Raw genomic sequence first — 21974 nt, forward strand, 5'->3', positions numbered from 1 at the left:
AATTTTTCTAGAATCTCTAAGGATGCTCATAGCTCCTGAAGCATATCCATGTTTGGTTAAGAACTTTTGTTTTTCAGGTCCTTGGGTTTTTTGAGACTGATTCTGAAAATAGATGGCTTTCTTCAATATTGTGAGGTTAATTTTAAATGTTCTAGCCATGTAGAATATAAAGTAAGGTACAGTGCAGAGTGATAAGAATTCATTCATGCACATAAAAGAAAGGATTAAACAAAGCTTATTTTTTAAAAATTCTTCAGTGGACTGTCTACTCTGAAAGTTGGATTTTTACATTTTCACAGGACATAGTATTGGTTGCAGACTTGATTTATTAACTCTGTGGATATTGTTTCTAGGCTGGACAGAAACAAAAGGTTAAATGCAACACTTTCTAGGTGAATCATTTTAAACACGCTTTTTAATTCAGTGAATTTTAAAAATTGGTTTCGGTGGCTTCCTTTCCCCTCATCGTGGTTATAGACATATTGCAGAGAAATGGCCTGAGACATCACTCCTTTTCCAAACTCCTATGTGTAGTCGCTTTAAAGCAGCACCATTATAATGGAGACTTCTTTCTGAGTCTCAGGCAGAAGTAGTTTTAGAGAAAGCATCATGTTGTATTTGAAAGAATGACCCTTCCTGTAATTGGCCTGTTGGGATGATTTGGTTGTGGTCTCACATAATTACAGACCCGTGCCAGGGGCCTGAGGGCCATCAGCATATTTCCAAGGCCTCTAAATCAAGGTTATTTGGTTAATTGCTCACAGGTGTTTTCCTGTGCTTATGAATACACGCAGTCTATGAATTTTACAAAACTTGGCAGAAGGAAGGGCCGTGCGGCCAAGGAGTTTCTTAGATTTACTCAGCTAATTAATCAGGCAGGGTAGGGATTTGGCTATTCTTTTAGGGAGCTAAGCGTTTGGAGTATGACTGAGAAGTAACCTGTATTTTTGAAGGAGAGTTTAAGAGGAAAACAAAAGGAAACAGAAACACTTCAGTAAGCTGCTGCCGGTGAGAGCTCAGAGTGGTGGCAGAGTCTATTCTGGCTGCTTTGCAGAGCTGGGTCAGCTCTGCCTCTGCAAAGAAATGGTGCTGGATTCTAAAATAAAGTGACTGTGTCAGGGTATGAATTTTAATTTCTAAAACTGTGTCTAAAGTACAGGCCACACTGTTTATTCTTCTTTCTTCTGATTTCTCATGATCATTATTGTTTGGGCAATGGCCTTGGAAAGTGTGGAAATTCTGAGGAGAGGATTCCTATACTGGATTTGTTTAGAAATTCATCCTAAACAAGTGAATATGACATTAATCTGTAGCATAATGTGAAATCCAGAAGAATGTCTCAATAATTGCCCTAGGTCATTTCTATGATAGTTATTCACGGGGAAAAAAGCATGGGGGCCTGGTTAAATGCAATTCACCTACAGTCAGTTAGACCACATCATTCTGCCCAAGAAGCTAGATAGCAAATTGTTTTGCATTTCATTTCAACAAGCGTAGGTGAATTCCTACAAAAAGCCAGGTGCTGATGTTAACAAAGATGAAAATGACATGATTTCTGTCCTCAAGTCGCTTACATTTGAGGGGAGAGGAGAGAAAACAAATAGAGAATGTCAACTGAAGGTACTACACGCTATGGAAGAGTCTTGATCCAGCCAGTGAATCTGGGACTCTTTCATGGAGGGTGTATGTAGCAGCTGGGCCCAATTATGAAAGATGAGGAAGAGTCCAGCTAAGAAAGCTTGGAATTCAGGAAGAATATTACCAGCATACAAAGAACTAAGTGGAGAGTAGATGGGCATGAGGCTGGAAACAGAGAGATGACAAGCTCCATGGATATCTTTTCAAAGATGAGGGGGACTTAATCTTGCTTATAATCTAAAAGAAAAGATCCAGTAGAGGGGAAGAGATTAGAGATACAAGCAGGTCCTGGAAGATCTTGGAAGATATGGGTATAAAGGACATAGTTTTCCTGAAATAGAGGGATGACTCAACCAGTAAGACCAGAGGGCAGGACAACAGGGTGGTGGCACATGTAGAAAAGCTTGTGAGCAGATAGGAATTTCAGATGTTGGTGTTTACTGCCTCACATTTTCTGATGAAGTTGGAAAGTTCTCTGCTTTAAGGCAATGGTTCTAATCCTTAGCGGTACACTGGAATCATCTGGGGAGCTTTAAAAAAAAAACCAAAACTGATGCTTGGATCCACGCCAGAGAATCTAATATAATTGGCCTGGGATGCGGCCTAGGCACTGGGATTTTTTTAAAGTCCTGGGGTGATTTTAACGGGTTGCCACAGTTGAGAACTCCTGGCTCAGACTAGAGTAAGGGGGCTGAGGAAAGTAGTGAAGAGGTCTAGAACAGCTGCTGAGGTCTGGAAAGGGGAGCTGAGGAGAAGCAAAATAACTGTGAGGCAATCTTAAAGCCAGGTGAGTCTTAAGATCATATCTGTATAAGAGCCCCAATCCACACGGGCTGATTTCTTCCCCCAAAGGCAGTGTTATGTGAGCCAAGGAGGCTATCTGTGGGACTGGTCCCAAGGTGGACTTTACACAGGCTCCAGGGCATAGAGGCATGAGAAAGGGGTCAGGTCATTTCCTGCAGTTTAGGCTGGGCTTCGAAGAAAGCGAGGCAGGGAGCAGCCCAGCCCAATTCCACCATAATCCTATATTTCTACTAGTGGGAGTTCTTCTCAGCAGGAATTTAGACCAAAAAAACCAACAAGTAAACAACCCCACTGGGAAAAGCCAGGGAACCAGACACTCCAGCACTTACATAACTAATTGCTGAATAATTTAGAGGTGAGTGTACACGCTTACTATATATATATGTGTGCCACTGCATGTCAGGAACTCATTTCATGCCCATCCCTATTTGAAAATCACCTTTCATGTCCATGAAATAAAAAACCGGGATGTGGGTGATGGTGCGTATGGCTCTTCCATTTGTCATAGAAGGCTTGTCCCAGATCACAGGAGGGCTGTCTACTAGCCCCCTTTTTTCCCCTGGGGACGGGGCAGCATCGCTCTTGCTAAGGCAATGACCTATTATTGAACCATTTTGCATGTGCACAGTGAGTCATTGTTCTGGCAGAATTCCCCGCTCTCCACACACATTTTTACCCACCTTTGGAATGTGGGAACACTGACTATGTATATAATAGCCTGGCAGAAAAGTGGCTCTGTCAGAGATTTTCCTACTGAACAGCAGGAGGGGAAGCCAGGAACAGGAGAAGGGAAGGGAAGAGGGAGGGTAGGGAGAGCAGTGGCAGGGGACATAGAGAGAAAGAGAAATTTCAAGATGAACCAGAAATCATGCTACCATGTAGAAGAGTGAAATTAGAACACTCCCTAACACCATACACAAAAATAAACTCAAAATGGATTAAAGACCTAAATGTAAGGCCAATCACTATAAAAGTCTTAGAGGAAAACATAGGCAGAACAGTCTATGACATAAATCACAGCAAGATCTTTTTTGACCCACCTCCTAGAGTAATGGAAATAAAAACAAAAATAAACAAATGGGACCTAATGAAACTTAAAAGCTTTTACACAGAAAAGGAAACCATAAACAAGACAAAAAGACAACCCTCAGAATGGGAGAAAATATTTGCTAATGAAGCAACTGACAAAGGATTAATCTCCAAAATTTATAAGCAGCTCATGCTGCTCAATATCAAAAAAACAAACAACCCAATCCAAAAATGGGCAGAAGACCTAAATAGACATTTCTCCAAAGAAGATATACAGATTGCCAACAAACACATGAATGGATGCTCAACATCACTAATCATTAGAGAAATGCAAATCAAAACTACAATGAGGTATCACCTCACACCAGTCAGAATGGCCATCATCAAAAAATCTACAAACAGTAAATGCTGGAGAGGGTGTGGAGAAAAGGGAACCCTCTTGCACTGTTGGTGGGAATGTAAAGTGATACAGCCACTATGGAGAACAGTATTTAAGAATTTAAGGAACAGAGGTTCCTTAAAAAACTAAAAATAGAACTACCATATGACCCAGCAATCCCACTACTGGGCATATACCCTGAGAAAACCATAATTCAAAAAGAGACATGTACCACAATACTCATTGCAGCACTATTTACAATAGCCAGGACATGGAAGCAACCTGTGTCCATTGACAGATGAACAGATAAAGAAGATATGGCACATATATATACAATGGAATATTACTCAACCGTAAAAAGAAATTGAGTTGTTTGTAGTGAGGTGGATGGACCTAGGGTCTGTCATACAGAGTGAAGTAAGTCAGAAAGAGAAAAAGAATACCGTATGCTAACACATATATATGGAATCTTAAAAAAAAAAAAAAACATGGTTCTGATGAACCTAGGGGCAGGACAGGAATAAAGATGCAGACATAGAGAATGGACTTGAGGACACGGGGAGGGGGAAGGGTAAACTGGGGCAAAGTGAGATAGTAGCATTAACATATATACACTACCATATGCAAAATTGATAGCTAGTGGGAAGCAGCCGCATAGCACAGGGAGATCAGCTCCATGCTTTGTGACCACCTAGAGGGGTGGGATAGGGAGGGTGGGAGGGAGACGCAAGAGGGAGGAGATATGGGGGTATATGTATATGTATAGCTGATTCACTTTGTTATACAGCAGAAGCTAGCACAACATTGTAAAGCAATTGTACTCCAATAAAGATGTTAAAAAAAAAGAAAAGAAAAGAAATCATGCTACCTGCAGTATTCCTCACTAATTAGAACCCTGACTGAGTAAAGCTCAATGTCAGTGAGATAACCAACATGAATACGTATGTAAAAAACATTTAACATGATGCACATATATATATGTTTAAGACCCTGAGCAAGTTACCTAACCTCCATTTTCTCAAATAAAAGAGATATTACCTACCTTACAGGGTTGTTATAGGGATTAAATGAGTTAATATTATTGGAGCACTCCTGGAACATCATAAGACAACAATAAATGGTAATCATTGCTGTTGTTAATATGTTTTTTCTATGTATTAGGCAGCTCTGAACTTGATGACGTTAAGTCGCCTTTCCTAACTTATTTTTCTTCTTGAAACCTGTTTTTTACTATCTGTAAAAGGGGGATAAAATCATCTGGTCAATAGGTACATAAATGTAAGGGAATTAGAATACTCATGCACCTTAAAGTAAAATAAAACATGCAGTGTACAGATGCATTATAATGACGATCTGTTTATTCACAAATAGTTATTGAACATTTATTATATGCCTGCACTGAGCCAGGACATACATGGTGTCTGTCCACACAGGGCTTAAAGTCTTCAGGAGAAGCTAGACATTATATATGATAGAATAATATAATATAGTATATGTTATATTATAATATGTATTATATTATAAAAATTTACAGTTGTGGTGAGGGTTCTGAAAGAGAAGAACCAGTTGTTATGTTTGAGCATTACAATGGGAACTATGTTAGTCTGGGTACAAACCTTTGCTGAGGATTGATGTTTAGTTAAGACCTGCCTGATAAAGAAAGTAGAGATGGGGGTGGCGGTGGAGGGGAGGAGGAGGAAATGTTCCAGATCAGTTTACACACCAGAAGAAGAGTAAAGGCAGTTAGGGTTTAGGGAGCCAAGGGAAAGGTGGCAAGAGATCTAGACCTGCATTAAGGAATGTGGAACAAAAGCACAACTTGCTCCTGTTTACTTCTCTAAAAGGTCACCCTGGTTGTTGTGAGCAGAACAGACTGGAGAGAGGCAAGGGTGGAAGAAGAGAGCCCAGGTGGAAGGCAAAGAAATGATGGTGGCCTGGGAAGACTGGAGTAGATGGAGATGAGAAGCAAATTAGGCAGAGTTGAAATATATTGTGGAAGTGAAATTGGCAGGACTTGGTGATGGATTGAATGTGAAGGGTGAGGGCTGAGAGGTGCCGAGAATGGCTCCCAGGTTTCTAGCCTGAGATGTTGGGTAGATGGTGCAGCCACCAATGGAAATGAGGAAGTCTGTTGGAGGAACAGATTTGGTGGGGAAGATAACTAGTACTTGTGATTTGTTTTCAAAATCATTTCAATGAAATGCAAATTATTGTAATCCATTGCAATCAGTAAAGAATTATAATACAATTATGATGTATATTTTATGAAAAACTGACAAAGTTTCATCTGATATATATATATATAGTTATAATAGTAAGGAAATCTGGATGATTCTTGGACTCCCTATGTTTAAAGAACCTCAAGTAATTGGTTGTGAGGCAAAAAATATGATCAGTCATCTGGTGGTTTAGTACCCCCTTGACTATTATTCTGGCATCATTTAAATGTAAAGATGACAGCTCTGTGCACAAAACAGAAATTTCTCATGACAGAAGTTCTGTACTAAAACTTCCTGGTCTTGATTATCTATAAAATGAAGAGTCTTCTTGTATTTATATTAGAAGATGAATATTCATAGTACCTATACGAAAGCTGGGCAACATGAAGGGGCCCTTATCTTTCATATGTGCACAGGAGGCCAGGGCTCAACAAGTGACCGACTGATACAGTATCCCTTCCACAATCTGTGACTGTGAGTGACTGTTTATTAAATCGCACAATTGAGCTTTGAGGTACAAGGAGGAAAAGGAGGAGGAGGAAGAGAAAAGAAAGAGAAGAAGAAGGAAGACAAGTAGGGAAGGGGGAGGGAGACAGAAAGAATGGAAACTAGGGAGAGAGGGAGGGAGGAAGAAGGGAAGGAAGGGAGGGAGGGAGGGAGAGAGAAAAAAGAAAAGAAAAAATAAGAGAAAATCTTGACTTTCGCTTGAATCTGTTGCCAATACATAAAGAAAAAATACCATTTGGAAGAGTTATCATAAACATGACAAGAAAGATTTCTTCCCAAATACGCCATAAAACAAACCTCCCTACCATCACTACCTTCCCTAACTACTCTTAAAGCGCCAGAGACAGATGGGGAGTCAGAGAATATTCCAGACTCAGAGCATAAAGGTTTATAGCTAATGCACAGTTTATGACTGGAGCCTAGGACACAGATCAGTCCAGATGTTTGGGGGGGGTTCATACTTTCCAACAGCTGGTCCCCGTACCTACCAAAATTACATCAGCAACTTGGTATACTTTTCAGAAAGTCTGAAATATCTCATCAGCTGGATTCCACATGCTTTCTTTAGGGATATAACATTACTCCATGAAAACAAGTGAAAAGAAAGACGAACTTGAGAAAAATAGACAAGGCCTTTGCTTGTGACAACTGTATTTAATTTGCCCCAGAAGACAAACAGATATTTCCCCTGTAGTCAATAGTGTCACCCATGCCCTTTGCACTTTCAGTGGTGACTGGTAAATAGCTATGTGATTGGGCAGGTTAATTCACCTTTATGAGCCCCAAGTCCCTCATTGTAAAGCAAAGTGCCTGAACTAAATGGTCTCCGTGAGATTTCTTCCAGGTCTTCCTTCGACTTTGACGTGCCTCCCTGGGAACACTGTGTTTAAACCCCATGGGAATTGGCTTAACTTGCTCCGTGGAGGTCATCCAAACCTGATTTCCACTCAGCTTGTCCTGTGCTTTCTACTTCTAAGTTGGCCTGGGAACTTCTCCTCTAAAATTTACAACTGGATGAAATAAATCCACCAAGGGCGGCTAATTAGCATGAATATAGTTGCCAGCACTAACTTATGAAGGAAGTTCTGTGAGGATAAAGGGAAATGATTCACCCCAGACACAAGAAAAGTTCCACTGATTTGGCACACGGTTGGGGATTGGGTGCCAGGACATAGGGCAGAGGGGCGATTACTAGGTCTTTTTCCCTGAGAAAGGCAGGATTCCAAAGTGGAAGGGGATGTAGGAGGCCCTGTGTCCCTGTATTTAGGATGAAGCTAGACTTCACCAGTCAGACATTGGCCTGGGCCCATGAAGGCAGGGCTTCTGCAGCCAGCAGCTGAGAGACATCATCTTCACTTCTAGGGATATCACCTTGCCAGGAAGCCTTGCCCACACCACCAGCCTTTCTCTAGCTGGATTTCTCTAGCTTGCTGAGCAGTAACTGTCCAGCCCCAGCAAGATCTGGCAAGACAGGGTGAGACACAGACCCAGGCCACAGCCACTGTCATTCCCATCGGCCTCAGCAATTTTCCAAGGGCTCCCACTGAACACGAGTGACCACAGCTGCTATGGGCCAACGTCTGCAAGCCGTGCCCCAGACACATTGTTGGTCGCAAGCTGGCACCAGCCTTAGAGAGCTGGGCAGTGCACCCACACTTGTCCTCAAGTTCTGACTTTCCCAGAGAGAGTTCCCAAGTAGGAAGTAGTAAATTCAGGGAGAAGCAGGATCCGGGCCAGCTGACGTGCCAGTTTGCTGATGGAATCAACTTTGCTGCAATGGGGCTTTCACATCGCCACATTCCAGCACTGTGGTATAATTACTTTAAACACAAAGTGGCATCTAACCATGCCACTGTTTATGTGCCCAAATCAGCACTCAGAGGAAACTTTTTGATGTTACCTCGACATTGCATGTGACTTTGGCAGGGAAAATAAGCCTGGTTATTTGCGCTTGACGTCTGACTCCAAGCCTCTGAAGTGGTGTGTTGGATCTGGTAGCCTGCCCACAACGGAGCTGTGTTGTCGTTCTCACTGGTCCAGCCTGCAAACCAGCTTCACATGGGGGCAGAGATTTCCTGCCTTGTTTGTCTTTCCCTAACAGTGATGAGCTGACGCAGTGTGACCCACCAAGGCCAAGCTATTGCCGGGATAACATTTCCTTAACTCCACCAGCACATTCAGATGCAGTGTTTCACCCAAAGGATAGGCACCGATCTATCTTTTTAACTAGGCCAGAATGTCCTGCTGCTCCACCCTGTAGGCTGTTCAAGAAGGTGGGTGGATCTTCATGAAAGCATAACAGAGAGAACTAAAGCTACTGGATTAGATGGTGTTACTTACAGATTCTTGGATGCCTAAATGAAAGAGGCCTTACATACCTCTGACAAATTTTTTAAAGTGTGAATTTATATAATATCAAAACGATGACTCTTAAGAAGATAGAACAGCACAAAACAGGAACCTTCCTTGCAATGTACAATAAGTAGGTCAATGTGATTAAGACTTTAAGACTGTGAAACTGGGATTCTACCAGACCTACTTGGGGCAGAAAGGCAATGAAGATGCTAAAGTCAGAACTGAAAGCTCCCACCTGGGACCAGCTTGTGTGGTCACAGAGGTGTCCAACATAAATAGGGTGACCATACACTTTATAAGGCAAACCAGGACTGTTTTTTTCAGAATGAAAAGGAAATTATTAAAATTTAAACCTGGACCCATATCTTATGTCACTCACAAAAATTAACTTGAAATGGATTAAAGACTTAAATGTAAGATCTAAAACCATGGAACTCCTGGAAGAAAACACTGGAATGAAGCTCTTTGACATGGGTTTTGGTAAGGATTTTTTGGATTTGACACCTGAAGCACAAGCAACAAAATAAAAAATAAACAAGGGGGCTACATCAAACTAAACAGCTTCTGAATAGCCATCAACAAAATGAAAAGACAACCTAAAAATGCAAAAAAATATTTGCAAACCATATATCTGATAAGGGGTTAATATCCAAAGCATATAGAGAACTCAAAACCCCAAATAACCCAATTTAAAAATAGGGAAAGGACCTGAATAAACATTTCTCCGAAGAAGATCTATGAAATGTCAACAGGTGCATGAAAAGATGCTCAACACCACTAGTCATCAGGGAAATGCAAATTAAAACCACAATGAGATATTACCTCACATCTGTTAGAATGGCCATCATCAAAAAGACAAGATATACAAGTGCTGGTGTGGATGTGGAGAAAAGGAAACCCTTGTGCACTGTTGGTGCACAATGTAAATTGGTGTAGCCACTATGGAAAACAGCATGGAAGATCCTCAAAAAATTAAAAACGGAACTACCATATATGATTCAGTAATTCCCCTTCTGGGAATATATCTAAAGGTAACAAAAACACTAACTCAAAAAGATATCTGCACCCCTATGTTCATAGTAACATTATTTACAATAGCCAAGACATAGAAACAGCCTAGGTGTCCATCGATGTATGAATGAATAAAGAAGTTGTGGTATATATATATACACAATGGAATGTTATTCGGCTACAAAAATTGAAGAAATCCTGACATTTGCGACAACGTGGAAGGACCTCGAAGGCATTATGTTAAGTGAAATAAGTTAGAGAAAGACAAATACTGTATGATCTCACTTATATGTGGAATCTCAAAACAACAACAACAACAAATCAAACTCAGAGAAAAAGAGATCAAGCTTGTGTTCACGGGGAGGGGGAATTGGAGGAAGGTGGTCAAAAGATACAAAGTTCCAGTTATAAGATGAACAAGTTCTAAGAACTGTAATGTGCAACATGATGACTACAGCTAACACTGCTGCCTGTTATATAGAAAAGTTGTTATAAGAAGATCCTAAGAGTTCTCATCACAAGAAGTATTTTTTTTCCTTTTTGGTTTTCTTCCTCCTTTTCTCTTTATTGTAGCTAGAAGAGAAGATGGATGTTAGCTGAACCTATTGTGGTAATTATTTCACAATTTATGTAAATCAAACCATCATGCTGTAAGCCTTAAACTTATACAGCCATGTATGTCAATTATTTCTCAATAAGACTGGAAAAAAACGTAAACAAGAATAACAGGCATAACCTGGGACTTTCTGGCAAACCAGGACGTACATCCAAGTCATTATCCAGCAGCCTTTATCGGTGGTACTGCATCTGAGTGAACCATGAGGCCAATGAAGCATAAGCTTCGAGTCCCTCACTTGCATTGGTCCCTGTGAGTGCTGGGAGTGGACCGAGCCTGTAGTGTTGCAGGTGTGAAGGGAAAGCCAGACACAATCTGGAAGCGTCTCTATGGAAGCAATGCTGGTAACTCCCCTAAAGATATTTTAGGAAAAGTCCCAGATCTCCAAGGCTTAGGTTACCTGTTATGATTTCTTTCCTAAATCATTATTCATTTCTGTACTTAATTTTGCATAATACATAATTTTTTTCTTCAAGAGTATCCCCCTTTCCACCCCTTCACCTCCGCCCAAATTATCTAAGCCTCAGGTTTCATACCTTGTGCTTAGGTGGGGCAGTCTGGGGAGAGAAGTAGGGATCAACATCATCCCACAGGGTGCAAATAGGCTATTTCTTACCTTCACCACGTTTATACTAATGAAATTAGGATAAAATGATCATTAAGGGCAGCTCAAGAGAAGAAAATCAATCTCCCAGGTGGAGCTGAGGGGCATAGCTGATAGAAAAGGGGTAGCAGTAGTCTTGACTCCTAATCCTTACTTATAGGAAGAAATACAGAGAAAATGATTTATCGTATGTTTGTGAGCTTCAAGTCTTTTCATAGTCCCCATTAGTAGAGTTATTTCCCACCCTAGAGCTTCACTCAGAGCCAGTCCCTGACCCAGCTTCTGCTGCTGTCCAACCCCCAGCTCACATAAGCTCTGTTCCTGTTCCAGGGTATTTGCTCCTATTCACAGTACCCTAAAGATTCATCCCAAACCAAGCTTTGGGAGTCCTTCAATCTAATTCTTTCTCTGCACTGACTTATTTTGTGGCTCTGCCATTTGTCATAAGATCCTCAGTTTTCTTGGATGTGCAATGAAAGTAAATAATGCCAGCAGCTCCTTGAAAAAAACAGATCAAAATTTAAAATCAGCTGACCTCTATGTGTTAAAGCAACACCTTAGGTGCATGGAGTATGAGAAAAGAATAGGTGATTGTTAAAACAACACAAAAATGATCTTGATGGACTTCCTGATCATACTTCAAGAAATGAAGTGAGATACTCTTGTTTTATCACCAACTGGATACATTGCAGAATCTTTGCCCCAAGGAGTTAGGCATTTGAACCAGGCTGCCATCATGTTTCCTGACTGCCAATCAAGGAAATGTCCTTTTGGGCTCCTGAATTCCACAGATCCAAACACTGAAATTGATTAGATTGTGAAAACTAGAGGCTGACTGGTGACTCTGAAAGCTATAATTCTGCAAACCTCTCAGCCCTCTTCCAGCTCTGTCATCTTTCTTATTTTTGCAAAGGTCATGCACATTTTCTCATGCCTCTGGACATGCTGTTTTTCCAGTTAGAATGCCTCTTGACAACTTCTCCATCTGGGCCCCTCCTCCTTCCTTCACAGTTTCCCTAGCTATCACGGTTCCCAGGAAGATTTCCTGAGCACTGCTGCCCTCCGCCCATCACCATTAGCACCCAGTTCCTGATCCCATGATAGGGCTCTACACTGCATTTATTATCTGTCTACTCCACTGCGCTAGGAGCAATCTGGGTGTAAGGACTGTGTTTACTATAGTTGTAGTAGACAGTCAATAAATGTTGAATAAATGAGCAGATGAATGAAAGCAAGAAGGTATTGTAGATCATTAATAAGGCATGAGCTGTGACTTATTGGCTCCGGAAATAGATTCAAATAATTTCCTATGAACCTTATTTTGATGTTTCCCAACTTAAGAGACTGTAGCCCTTTTTGGGAACACCGTATGGGCAAAATATTCACAGATTTGGATAAAAGAAAATTTCAACGGTCTGGGAGACTTTGAGTGATATATAAAAGGGTAAATTGGACTCTCTTTCCTGGCTTTTAATATTGTTGGCCTCCTAAAAGCAAGATGGGTTTGTAGGGTGAGTGTGTATGGTGTATTATCCCACGATGGAATATATGTCTCTCCCATTGCTCTGTATTTTTTTTTTTTAAAGGGCTTCAAGTGCTTGGCTTTTTATTTATTTATTTATTTATTTTAGGCTGTGTTGGGTCTTCATTTCTGTGCGAGGGCTTTCTCTAGTTGTGGCAAGCGGGGGCCACTCTTCATCATGGTGCGCGGGCCTCTCACTATCGCAGCCTCTCTTGTTGCGGAGCACAGGCTCCAGACGCGCAGGCTCAGTAGTTGTGGCTCACGGGCCTAGTTGCTCCGCGGCATGTGGTATCCTCCCAGACCAGGGCTCGAACCCGCGTCCCCTGCATTAGCAGGCAGATTCTCAACCACTGCGCCACCAGGGAAGCCCGCTCTGTATTTTTAAAACAGCCTCTGCTAGGCACAGCTTAGCCAGTGAATGCGAGCAGAGTCTGAAGCTGCTTCTGTCCAGCCTCAAGAGCCCTGAGGGATGTTTTTCACTTGCCCTTCTAAACTGCAACACTGAGATAGCTAAACATCAGCACCAAATATTTTATGCTCAGCAAGTTAGTAAAATGAATTTTTAACGTCCAAATTAGAGCCAAGGGAGCTTGGGAAAATTTGTCTGGAAGCCTAACTTGCTTTGTTAAAACTCACTAACAGAATTGCTCACCCCAATCTTGCACAAATTAAAAACTGTGTAATTATACACATTGGAAAGTTTTCAAGTTGTCCAGGTAGTAGGAAAATCGTAATGACAATAATTACATTGTATCTAGAAACTATGCTTGAAGACTATAAAGACAGTTAAAGCTATTTCTCCTGTTTCACTAAAAGATGCCAACATTGTTTGTAATTTCCAAACCACATCATTTACCTCCCACCGTGTCTCCAGCATAGTATGAGCTGTGAAAATAGGTATAGGGATATGGGAGTGAAGCAGGGCAGTTTGGGGGCACTTTCATTACCAAAATCAGTCCTTGAAACACTTGGTATCATACCTCCAATAATCTGCATATTTAGAATGGGATGAATTTGTCTGTGTTGGGAGAGGTGGTGATGTATTTTTTTCCCATTTAGCAGAAACGAATTCAGAAGAAGTTCAGTAATTTCTACTGTTGCATTTTCAGAGAAGAAATGACTGAAACTGAAAACAGAACCCAGAAATTCTGATTTCTAAACCCATATTTGTCCCATGACCTTTCTGGGATTCCCCATACTTTTTTTTTTTTTTTTTTCCCCTGAATGATGGCAAAAAATAGACAAAGCTATACCCATGACAGGAAGCAGTACCTGGATAACTATTCCCTGGACCTGGACTGGAACGTAACTTCTTTAGTCTGCCATAGGATAAATCACTATAGCGTTTGAGTCTTTTTGCTCCCTAGCACAAGCCCCATCACACCAACCAGGTAGGTGTCCTCACTGTTCTGGGATTCAGCATGCTCACCCCTAGTTCCAAGGATGCTCTTCCCTCTCTTCTCTGCTCATCCAAACTGTGTCTTCTATCAGGTTCAGCGAGGCCTCATGTCGTGGAAAAAAAAAAAGCCATATAATTCAAAATCCAAACTCTTCAATTGGCAGATAGGTTTGGGAGGACATTTATTTATTTATTTATTTATTTTTGTGGTACGCGGGCCTCTCACTGTTGTGGCCTCTCCCGTTGCGGAGCACAGGCTCCGGACACGCAGGCTCAGCGGCCATGGCTCACGGGCCCAGCCGCTCCACGGCATGTGGGATCTTCCCGGACAGGGGCACGAACCCGTGTCCCCTGCATCGGCAGGCAGACTCTCAACCACTGCACCACCAGGGAAGCCCTGGGAGGGCATTTTTAATTTTAAGTAGATTTAAATAGGCTTCCACTTTAAATAAGTACTGTATGCCAAATTATCTCATATTTTCTGTGTGAAATTCACACAATTTCTGATTTCTTTTATATACCTGTAGAAATTTTTTATATGCCTGATTATTTTTCATAGGCCTGTAGAATTACAGCCATCAAGATTAGGAGTGCATCACTTTCATCTGCGTAACACTGCTCCCTCGTGATAATTTTCCTGTGAAATACTGGAACTGGATGAAGTAAAAGGGAGAATTATTAAATTATCAAGTCCTGAACTAGTCAAACTTCACTATTTTTTGAGATTCTCACCCACATTCACTTCTTCAATAATGTAAATTGCAAATTAATAATCTTAGCTTCTTAGGTATATGTTTGTGGATGAGACCTAGAAAGAAGTTTGATAAGTAACTGAAAAATAATAATTGGAAGATAGGGTTTTCCTTGGTTTGGACTGTTACATACAGGGGTTAAGACAGTTCAGAGGATCTAGCCAGATAGGACACCCTGGTGCACAGAGGACTGAGGGACTAATAGAGAAGCACAGCTCAGAGGAAGTTGGAAATCGAAAAGCAGGAGTGGTATAGGGTGGGGCAAAGAGAGACTGCTGGCCAAGATAGGAAGTGGCAGGATGCGCATATTGGGTGCTGGTTTGCAAAAGATCAGGCCATGCAGGTGTGTGCTGCCTCCTCTATTCCTGACATCAGTGGACAGAAGTCATTCCGGTCTGCTTCTCTGCCCTCTGCACCTTCTCTTCTGCGGCTGACATCACCCAGTCCTGCTTCCCTCCTCTGCTCACAGCTTACCCAGTTGGAAAGTTGGAGCATTGGGGTCGTTTACTGTTAGAATCAGAGAATAATGAATATGTGAGCTGAAAGACAGATGTGTCCCTATTTCTAAGAATACACCCTGATTAGCATATTCTCCACAACCTCTGAATGTTACTTTTGATAAGGAGATCATTTCATGAATTGCATAACAATAAGCATTCTTTTTAAACAGCTTTATTGAAGTATAATTGATATATCATCTATTTTAAATGTACAATGTAATAACTTTTTAATAAATTCATAGAGTTGTGTAATCATCACCACAATCCATTTGGGAACATTTCCAACATCCCCAAAAGATCTCTTATGCTTGTTTTCAATTAATCCTTATTTCCACCCCTAAAACTAGGTGACCACCAAATCTGTCCCTATATATTTGCCTTTTCTAGGCATGTGAATAAAAGCATCCAGTATGTCCTTTGCACCTGGCTTCTTTCATTTAGTGTAATGTTTTTGAGTGTTATCCTTGTTTGTATCAAGCTTCAGTAGTTTGTTCCTTTTTAGTGCTGAATAGTATTCCATTGTCCATGCACAGTTGATAGACATTTGAATTGTTTCCAGTCTTTTGCTATTATAAATAATGCTGCTATGAGCATTCATATGTATGTCTTCGTGTAAATGTATGTTTTCATTTCTCTTGGGTTGATTCCTAAGAGCAGAATTACTGGTGAGGTTTAACTTCTTTAGAAACTGCCAAATGATTTTTCAAAGTGAAAAATATATTTTACATTCCCACCAGCAATGTAAGAGGGTTCCAGTTTCTCCACATCCTTGTCAACACTTACTATTTTCTGTCTTTTTAATTATACCCATTCAATAGGATCATAAGCACCCTAAAATGACCAGAGGTCATTTACCAACTTGAAACAGGCCCTTTCATGTCTGTACAAACATAAAATGAATGCTTATTTACTATTTCTTGTTTTGGCCAAACAAGCAGAATAAGTTCAAACACGTACACACACACCTAGCACTTCATGTGGGCAGGGGTGGAGGCTCAGCACTGACTGTCTCCTCCCCCGGGCCAGGGGGCCAGCTGCTTCTCCTGTACCACTCCTCCTCTGCTCCAGCAAATTGAAGCAGGTCCGTTTAGGATAACCCTCTCATAGCCCATGGTGTTCTTTCAAAGAAAACAAGCAAACAAACAAATTCAGGGAAGTAATTTATTCTTTATTTTCTTCCCCAAATGGTGAGATTGGGTGATAAATAATGCAAGCAGAGGAGAAGAAAAGAAAGCAGAGAACCTAACATTTGTCAACTGCCCCAACACTGGAAATGAAATAAGCATTTTCATATTTTTCACATCATGAAATTTTCATAATCTTTGATATAATTTTTTTTTTTTTTTTTTTTTGCGGTACACGGGCCTCTCACTGTTGTGGCCTCTCCCGTTGCGGAGCACAGGCTCTGGACACGCAGGCTCAGCGGCCATGGCTCACGGGCCCAGCCACTCCGCGGCATGTGGGATCTTCCCGGACCGGGGCACGAACCCGTGTCCCCTGCATCGGCAGGCGGACTCTCAACCAGTGCGCCACCAGGGAAGCCCTGATATAATTTTATGATCACTATTTCACGGGTGAAGAAGTGAAAGCTCAGAGAGGTTAGGTAGATTGTGTAAGGTCACACAGCGAGTAAAGCTGGGATTCAAGCCCAGGTCAAGTAGTTCCGAGCCAATTTTATTTCAGTATGCCAACTGAGAAGAAATAAATAAGGGAGGAAAATTCTCAGAAACAAGGAGAAAAAAGGTCATGTAAATGTTAACTAGTGAGGAAATATAAGTGAGATTTACAATGGTCTAAATTATACAGCCAACAATTAGCTTGTGGTGCAGGGCTTCTATTATTTCCACACTTCGGTGCCTATGCATATACAAAGTTCAAACCCTGGGGACTAGGAATCAAACTCGAAGCTTCCGGAAGGATGGGGAGGAGTGGTATTCCTGCTTATTTGGTTTTCTCCCAGCTGAAAAAGGATTGTTCATTCCGAGCACTAGCCCAGATAGTGCAGAGAAAAACCACAGAGACATTTTTACCACCCAGGGTGAGAAACTGAGAAGTGCCAGAATTAACCTGGTACATTTTTTGAGTAATAATTCTGCTTCCCGCGGGTAAGCGGAACCTTTGCTGATGTCATCACCACCCACTATCACCTGACATCCCTGAGAGGTGGCGGTCATAGCAGTAGAGAAATAGGGTGGAGCATTTAGAAGAGGTTACTTGGAGGAGCTGTCTCAAAGAAACACATTTACAGATTCCACAGTGGAGACCTCCTTTATCTCTGTCTTTAGGAATATTTGATTTACGTGTCTCTTACTCCATTTTTTTCTATAATGTTTATATGGTCATCATGAAAGAAAAAGTGGTAACTCATCTTTAGGATGCCTAGTTTCAGGGGAAATAGCACTGCCTCCCTTTCGTTCTTCTAGTTCTTAGAGCATCAAGTTAGGGGTTGTTCATGCTTAGGTTGGGAATGTGGTAAGAGGGACAGGGGATGAGAGATGAGAATATGAGTAATATTCTGTGAAATTACGTTTTTCTCTAACAACCAACACAAACTCTAGTATTTGGGGACTATTTGGATTTTTGCCAATTAAGTCTTCAAATTTTAGGGCTTTAAATTAAATCCTGACTCTGACAGCAAACTTGTTACTCAGCTCATATTACGTACTTAATAGCTCTTATTTTTGAATGGGAATAAAAATACCAGTTTACACCACAGGATCTCAGAGTGAGGGGAAAAACTAGCAAAAGTGATTACAAGGTGCTTTGCCAGAACAAATGTTTATTGGTGTACCTAATAAAAGCGGTAATAATAGTACAATAGATCAATGCACTTCCCGAACTACGTTCTAAAACATGTTAACAGGTGATCTGTGGTGGGGAAAAAAAAAAACCCAACTCCATAATCAAATACATTTGGGAAACACGGAGTGAAATTTGTGTAACACCAAAAAGACTTTAATATATTAAATGTGCATTATCAGCTTTCAAGAGGGGGATGCTATAGGGGGATTTTCTGAACTGCTTGAAAAGAAAAACTTTTTTTTTTTTTTTTTTTTTTTGCGGCACGCGGGCCTCTCACTGCAGTGGCCTCTGCTGTTGCGGAGCACAGGCTCCGGACGCGCAGGCTCAGCGGCCATGGCTCACGGGCCCAGCCGCTCCGCGGCATGTGGGATCCTTCCGGACCGGGGCACGAACCCGTGTCCCCTGCATTGGCAGGTAGACTCTAAACCACTGCGCCACCAGGGAAGCCCGAAAAGAAAAACTTTTAATCACAGAAACATTTTGGGGAAAAATGACACAGAAAATTTGCAATTGCTTTAGGAGTATATTTTCTTGTCCTACCCAAAGTTCACATATCCAGGCAACTCTCCATTTCACCCATCTTCTGTCTAATATCTCCAACAAGGACCCAGATTGGTAATCATAGAGCATAGAAAGATGTTGAAAGAGGAATGATATCTATGACCCTTTCTAAATCTGAATTATCTTCTAAAACCCTAGAGAGCCAGCCTGATTGAGACACTGATTAATGGTGGTTTCACGTGAAAGGGGAATTCTTCATTAAAAAACAAAAACTAACAAACAAACACTAACTTGTGTAATAGCTACATGCAGTGCATGGAACTTGTTTGGACCTGGATTCTAACAAACCACTATAAGAAGACATTTTGGGGATAAGTGGATAGTTTGGAGGCTAAGGAATTATTATTAGCTGTGTAACCAGATAATTGTATCTGGTTATCTAAGGACATACACTCAGGTGTTTAGTGTGCAATATCATGTTTAGGATTTGCTTTAAAATAATTCAGGGAATTCCCTGGCAGTCCAGTGGCTAGGACTCCGCGCGTTCACTGCCGAGGGGCTCGGTTTCAATCCCTGGTCAGGGAACAAAGATCCTGCAAGCCATGTGGGGCAGCCAAAAAACAAAAAAACAAACAAAATTTCAAAAAATAGAGGAAGCAAATATGGCAAAATATTAATAACTGTTCAATCTAAATAATGGGATATATGGGGATTTTTTTTTTACAGTAGTTTTCTGTCAGTTTGAATTTTTTGATGACGAACATTGTTTTTTTTAATGAAGATTTATCAGTCCCAGATCTACTAAATCAAACTCTCTGAAGATTGGGCCTGAAAGTCTGCTGTTGTTTCCCTCCTCCTCTCTCTCACTCTCTTTCTTTTTTAATCATATGTAATATCAGGGTTTTTTAGGAAAGCTGAGTTGCTAGCTTCCTCCGGACTGTTGTAGCCTTTGATGTAGGTGTGTAAGGTAGTTTTAATATAGGAGAAAGCCTGTCACCCAAATATGTAGGGTGAAGCTACAAATGCTAACTAAAAACTCAACCATCTCATTAAACAAGTTTAACGTGACTTGTTTTTACTGATTAGTTTTGGTGTTTACTGTTTGTAATATGAACACAGTTGCACATCTTTGAATTAAAAATAAAAAAGTGAATAATTATTTGCCGTAATTAGAAGGTAACCATAAAGTTATAATAAAAAAGTAATGTATTTTACAAATAAAACATTTTAAAGCAAACAGTATAAATAATAACCCTAATCAATTTCTAACACATTTACCTAAAAATAATTTCCTTAGAGAGAACGGCCACTATGAGTGATCAGCATAATAAAGTTATGTATTATACTTCACGTGCTAAGTGACTGTCAACCTTCAGAGGTGACATTTTGATGTATCTTTTAAAAGAACACAGTGATGAACATAGAGATTCAGTACCTGCAGAATCCATGCTATTAATCCATATCAGCTGTACTTTCAAAACACCATATTGTCGTACTTTCTAAATGTTATGGCAGAAGGTTTACATAACGGGCCTGAGCGTCATGCTGTGGTGCATACGGTCTGCAGAAAGTAGTCACCAGCATAATTAGCCATGTTCTAAGCCATCACATCCATTGAATATGGGTTTGTGAGCTGTTTTCATTTTTCTAAAATATAACATTGAAATGGACTCATAACTGTTCTTTTTAAATGCTTGTCTGTTACCATCTAAAATCATGTGGCATACCACAAGGAGTACCCTTAATACACCTTGGGAAACATCAGCCTAATTTAAGAGCAGCAAGATTTTATCAGATCCTTTGCTAATAGGAAAGAAAGGGGAAAATGATTCCTAAAGGGGAAGAAGTTACGTCGTAATTATATTTGTATGACCTGTAGCTAGCACAGTGCCTAAAACATAATAGGCATGCAATACATGTCTGAGTAAATGAATGAATGCTCATCATGTCTCTGAATTATCTCTAACCCCTACTCTCAAAACCAATTATTTGTCAAGCTAAAGGCTTTTAATCAGAGCTCTTAGCCCATGAAAATTAAATTGCTGAGCCTGGCCCCTTTGTAGGAAATGTAAAACTCATGAAATTCAAGTACTCTTGGGAAATCCAAACACATTTTCATTTACCAATGTATATAATCGAGGCAAAAATAAATTTAGATACATTTATTTAAATAAGGGATATTAGCTTTTGACATTTCCTAAAACACTGGAAAAGGAAATGGAAAACTCTATCTCACGGATTTGGAGGCAGCTTAGTGTAACTGAAAGAATGCACACAAAAAGCCCAGGCTCAAATCCTGGCTCTGCTACTAGTTAGCAATGTATAACCTGGTAAAGTCACGTAATCTCTCTGAGCTTCAGTATTCTCATTTATAAAATGAAAAGGTGAGATTAAACTATCTATAAATTTCCTTCCAGCTCTAAAATTCTATTTTCTGATTCTTCTCCCAGAGACTCCTGAGCAGCGCTTGGTATGAAGCTTCAGGTCTTTTCTAGTACTGAGTAGGCAGAGTCTGGCATGGTCCAATGTATGGACCCAGAGCCATTTTGAATTACCTGAGCCCAGGTACTGGCAAACAAAATCATTGGCATATAAGTAAAGGTTCTCGGTTTTTCAATTTTCAAACAAATATATTCAGGAAACACTTTAAAATGCTCTCATTTCCTTTAATATTTTAAGTAAATTTTATCGCAAGGCAGTACATTTAGCTCTTAAGGACTACTCTCAGCAATCAGATTGTTTAGGACTGAATCCTAACTTTAGAACTTAGACAAGGATAGATGTGCTACCTAATCTTACCTAATCTTATTTTGGTAGTCATTTCACAATATATATGTGTATCAAATCATCACACTGTACACCTTAAACTTACGCAGTGTTATATGTCAATTATATCTCAAAGCTGGGGAGAAAAGATCTTAGGACAAGGGACTTCTCCATGACTCAATTACCTCATCTTTTTAAAGTGATTACAAAAAGAAAAAAAAAATGCTATCTACTTCACAGGTTTGTGGGAGGCATAAGAATTAAATGAAAAACAATACTTGCAAAGCACTTAGGAGAATGCCTGACATGTAGTAATCACTCAATAAAGCAGCTACAATTGGTCTTTTCCAAATATCCTTTACCTAGGAAACAACTGTTTTTTCCTACTAAAGAACACAACAAAAGAGTTCATTTGGTGTGTACCTACCCCTTTGCTCTGAGCTATTTACATTTACATCTGCAGAATAAGTGAGGAAGGGAGGCAGGGATCATAGACTGTCTGCTCCTGGTCACTCCTACCCTAGAGTTCTGTTCCACTCTGCAACCAACTAAATCGCTTTAGTCAAGTCA

Source organism: Hyperoodon ampullatus (genome assembly GCF_949752795.1).
Source record: "Hyperoodon ampullatus genome assembly, chromosome: 3".
Classification (NCBI taxonomy): Eukaryota; Metazoa; Chordata; class Mammalia; order Artiodactyla; family Ziphiidae; genus Hyperoodon; species Hyperoodon ampullatus.